Below are 5,611 nucleotides of genomic sequence, written 5' to 3'. Positions count from 1 at the left end.
CCAAAAACATGAATTAAGTGAATAGTAGGTAGTGAAGGGTGTGGTGAATTGATTTTTATTTAGAATGGAAATTGTTGTTATGGTAGGTTCTATGATGTTAGAATAAAGATTTAATGGTTTGGAGGAATGAAAAATTGGGTTGTTGTGATTGAATTTGAAAAGAAGGAAAAATGTTGTTGTTGTTTCATAAATTGGAAGATATGGGTAAGTAGTATGTAGATGGTATTGTTGGAATATCATGTGAATTATATTGTATTGAGTTATATTGAATTGTATGGAATTGTATTGACTTGCATTGAAAAGAATTGAATTGAGTTGAATTAAATATAAGTGGCTTGTTGGTATTGTTGGTTGACGATTTGGCGAGTTTCATTCTCGGATTTGTTGGGTGATAATATGGCGAGTCGAATTCTCGGAGATGTTATATGTATAGGGGAGGAATGTTGCCCAAATTTTGTTTATAGACAAGTATTGGTTAAGATTAACGTTTGGTAATTGTGACCAAATTAGATTTTTGGCGAACTTGGAGCTTGAGTTTGGAGACGTGTGCAAAGCGGAAAAGGTATGTGAAGTCCACCTCTCCTTCCCTTGGCATGTCCTAGATACTATAGGTCGAAATCCGACCCTCGGGAAAAGTCCTACCCCTCGGAAACGACACCTAAATTTATTCCTTTTCCATTGAGTAAATTGAATCTGACTTGTGCTTTAAGGTAAAGTAATGTTCAAATGTCCGAAACCTTTATAAATGAAATCGAAATGCCTTGAAATCTTCGTATTGGATGACCCAATGGGACATAATGACCATGTTTTTATGTTCGTCACTCGAGTCTCGATGTACGTGCTTATCGGTTTCCATTACTTGTTTCATAGAAGCTTTATAATTTTACTTTATGTTTGCTTGTGGTGTTGCTATTCATTGCTAGTCTCGCCTTATAATGATTGTTCTTTCAAGGTGGGACGAAGCGACCATGGTTAGTCTATAAGGTAGTCGGGGGCTACTGAGCCTTCGTCTTAGATAGACACATGACTTTTTTTTTTTTTTTTTTTTTTTTTTTTTCTTATCATACACTTATATGATATGTACATGACATGTATATGATATGTATATGAAAATGGGGAGATTTGAAGGGACACATGTTGCGCTATAGACGCGTTGCCACTGAGGTCGGTGGCGTAATTCCGTCCGGACGCGGGATGCCGGACGCGGGACACATGTGGGTGAGCCGACGTACTTCGGCTCTGACTTGTTCTATTTTCACGTATATGACAAGAAATGTTTTAAAAAAATATATAATAAGCAAGCATGACATCTCTGCGAAAGGCACTTACGAGGGTACGGATTATCCTTTTATCTCGTTATATGATCTTTGGTCCCGTATGTTATTGCTCACATGTAACATGTAGTTGTACTATTTTCATGGCTTACATACTCGGTACCTTGCTCGTACGGCCCCTCTTCTTCGGGGGCTGCGTCTCGTACCACGCGGTCGACGGGTTGACGGGTTCGACTCAAGACTTTTCAGTGTATATCGAGAGGCGCTCCCGGTTGTTAAGACACGTTGCAGGTACTACTTTTTGTGTATATATAAATGTAGACGCGGCAAAGTCGGCTACTTGTAATTACGTGTATCTTGTTAGAGGGCTCGTAAATGAGATATGTACGATCGGATGTTTTATAGTTTAGTAGTCACTTCTTGGCAAATTGCAATATGCTAGCACAGTTGATCACTACTTGTTTATATGTATGCTGCCATCGATGATGTGAAAAAAAAAATTTGCTAGTGTTCATACGGCCCACTTAGTAATAAGAATAAGATGTATGACAAGGGGGTGCCCGGTACAAGTATCGGGTACTCGTCGCGGCCCCTAGTTGGGTCGTGACAAAATGAATGGAATTCATGAACATATGGTGTGTTGAAGTGTGGCCGAGTGCATGTTGTTGGTGAAGGTATGATGAACAAATTTTATTTAATGTTTGGTTGATATTGTTATGGACATTTTGAGCATGTTGTAATGTGTTGAAATGGATGAAATGCATGAAGTTGTGTGTGTTGAGGTGTGACCGAATGGTGGTTGTTTTGTGTGGAAGAAATGGACTAATTTTATTTGGTATAATGTGGTTGTCGTATTGTGAATTCTATGGTGTAAAATGAAGGTTTAATGGTTCAAGTTAAAGTTGTAATGGTTGTGGGCTGAATTGGAAGCTAATGTGATTTAGATATGATTTCTTGAATTTATGGAAATAATGTTGTAAATGTGTGGACTATTGGTGTCATTGATGAATTTGGAAGAAGGAAATGTATCGTTGTTGTCCCTATGGAAATTGGAGGTTTCGGGTGAAGTAGTATATGGTTTGGGTTGTTTTGAATGTTGTATGGATTGCTTGGAATGCCCTTAAATCATGTTTGAATGGTCTCGGATTAATACTTGAACGTATGGCCAGAGTGAAGTTAGATTGATTGTATGTGGTTTATTTGAATGTAAATGAAATATCGTCGAACTATGTGGAAGAATGTCGTTGATATTAGAATGCGTTTGAATTAGTTATGGATGTTGTTTATATGAATGTTGGTATTGTTGTGATGATTTGGCGAGGTTGAATTCTCGGGGTTGATGGATTTATAGGGGAGATGCGCTAATTTCTGTAGATAAAGATGGTTTGGAATTGAGTTCTTGATGCTTACGGCTAAGGTTGGGTGTCCAATGACATTATGGTAGATCGTGAGAAGCGAGGCGTAAGGTTGGATTAGCTTATAGGCGGCCAAGGTATGTAAAGCTCACCTTTCCTTCTTTGGCATGTCTTAGTTAAATTGGCTATGATATGATCCACAGGGTAACTCTACTCCTCGATCCGAGCATGTTCATGATTCTTATGTGCTTCTTGATATCAAGTATTCGTAACATAGTTAAATTATGGTTATTATGCCTTGTGTATGATTAAATATGAATGTGCATAAAAGAATGTGTTCGTAAAAGTCCGGTAACTACGAACGTCGTAACTTTCATAAAAAGGCTCGGATCGCTTCGATATGTTCGTAGGAGGTTACGCCAGCGTATTAAGGCTATAAAGTTCATGGCGGGCTCGGATTGGTTGGATACTTGTCCGTGGCCCGCGAGACTTTCCTGCTGTATGGTTCGGATGACTTTTTGGAGAGGACTTAAATGACTATCACCTCGACCCGAATACGATTACTTGCTTATTTGTTAAATCTATAATGAGAATTGTACGTACATAATATCGATCCGTAACTATGATGGCAAGGGTTCTATTTGACAAGTTAGAGTACCATTAGAAAGAAAGCTAGATTTGACTATGACCATTGGCTCGGTTTTAAATGATAGTTTTGTTTTGATTGATTCTATGGAATCGGTGTAAATGTATGAAATGAGAATTCATATGCATATATGATTTTAAGACGTAACTATGATTTTCGAAGTTTTGTTTGACACGTTCAGAATGTAACATTCGGAAGGAACTTGATTTGACTATGATTACGTGACACGAGCGTTGATGCGGTACTTATTTGTTGAGCTTCAAAAGATGAATTGTGTGTATGTGTATGTGTACCTACTACTGCTCGTGTTACTATGACATCATTCACCGAGTCCGGGCCGGAGTACGTATTCGTGCGCGATTGATATGATATTTCACCAAGTCCGAAAGGGCGGGGTCGACCAGAGTCCCCTCGCTGAAGGCCGGGTACGGTATACATATGATGACTGCAAGGTCCGAAAGGACGGTACGTTATCCACAGTCCCAGAAAGGACGGAGTGTGACAGAGATCCCACTACATTTGGGGCGGGTATGGTATATGATCACTTGTTTTGAGGTCCCTAAGCTAGGCGGGTACGGTATATGTATATATATGATGATGTGAAATGATGACATGATAACATGATACGATGATTATATGACCTTATTCACCCGAGTCTCTCACTAGAGGGCCGGAGTACGGTATATGTTCGATGATACGATGATATGATAATGATATGATTTTACTGTGAGGTCCTCGTGAGAGGAACTGGGACACGCTATATGTATATGTATATATATACGAGATATGTTTTAAAGACAAGTCTATGATTTACGATGGTTATGTACATTGTACTTCTCGATCAGGTTATGATTGTTTAATGTGTTCCTTCTTTACATGCTCGGTACATTTTCCCGTCTTCGACCCCGCTCCCGGAAGTTTGCGTTTCGTACCGCGCGGTACACCCCGGTGAGGGCGAAGATATTATTAGAAGATGTTCCGGCGGGAGCGCGCTCATTTTCTCGCGGTCTTTTTGAGTCGATTATTATGTTATGGTTTCATATTACGTGTTTAGAGACTTTGCGAGGCAGGTGTCGTGGGTCTAAGATGTCGGTTATGTATGCGGCTATATGGCTTGTGTATTATCGTGTTGTATTATAAGTTTTATATGTTAAGTTTTATTTGATTCGAAAAAGTGTAGCTTTGTTTGTTTTCCGAACAACCTTCATTATGTACTCATGTTTTGGTTAAGGGCCCGGTATGGCTACAAGTATTACGAGGTTAGCGAGGGTTGCTCGGCCACCAAGTGGTCGGGGGCCCGACCTTCAGTTAAGGGTGTGACAAATTGGTATCGGAGCGGTTCGTCCCGGGGCTGCCAAGAAATGTGTCCGGTAGAGTCTTTTTATGGTGTGAAGCGCGCCCTTTATAAACGGGAGGCTACGGGGCATCTAGGGTGGTTATCTTCTTCACCCTCTTAGATCGTGCCATAGAGCCCAAATCTAGGAAATGAGAAATTGATACTAACTTTTGATTTCGGCGAGAAAGAATGATATTGATCGAAGGAGCGGAGCGAGATTGGAAGTTAAAAGCACGCGGGTAAGCAAAGGGCGAAAGATATATGTCGAGTAAGGTATTACTTTCGATTGAAGTGTGAAGTTGAACATTGAAAAGGAAAGTAAGCAAGAAAGTGTAACACGTGTAGTCGTGTGGCATATGAGGTAAGTCAATATTTTTATTTTTATGAATATTGAGAACCTGTGGCTATTATACGATACGATATGATATGATATATGTTGTCACGACCCCCGCCGAGAGGCCGTGACGGGTGCCCGATAGTATCTACCGGCGCCCTCTTATCATGTATTCTATTCGTGCTACCGGCTGGGCCATATGGACGATACAATCATATCTTACTCAACATAATCATCAATAGCATACTCGTGGCTTAGTGTCGGTGGATTTTACCAAAAGATTATACATCCATAAGGGCCCCGAGCGGGACTACAAGTCTCTTCGTACACGTCGTCTACGAGCCTCTAAATAAGATACATATATCCACAGTCGGGCGGATTCCACCAGGTGCCCAAATATGTACACAAAAAGTAGTACGGTAAGGCGAAGCTCGGAACAGGCGGAGCGCTTCCAATATGTTCTGGTGGGGCCCCTAGGGATCGGATGCATCTACGTTTGCGGGCATGAACGCGGCGTCCAAGGGACGTCGGTCACCGAACAATGTGCGAGTATGTAAGGCATGAGTAACGACATATGGAAGGATACAAAGCATGAATACGTAACAAACGTAACTATAGAACATATCATATCATGGGATAAAACCGTACATCGAGGGGCCTTTTAGG

The sequence above is a fragment of the Lycium ferocissimum genome, chromosome 4 (assembly GCF_029784015.1).
Source record: "Lycium ferocissimum isolate CSIRO_LF1 chromosome 4, AGI_CSIRO_Lferr_CH_V1, whole genome shotgun sequence".
Lineage (NCBI taxonomy): Eukaryota > Viridiplantae > Streptophyta > Magnoliopsida > Solanales > Solanaceae > Lycium > Lycium ferocissimum.
Note: the sequence above shows the minus strand (reverse complement) of the source record.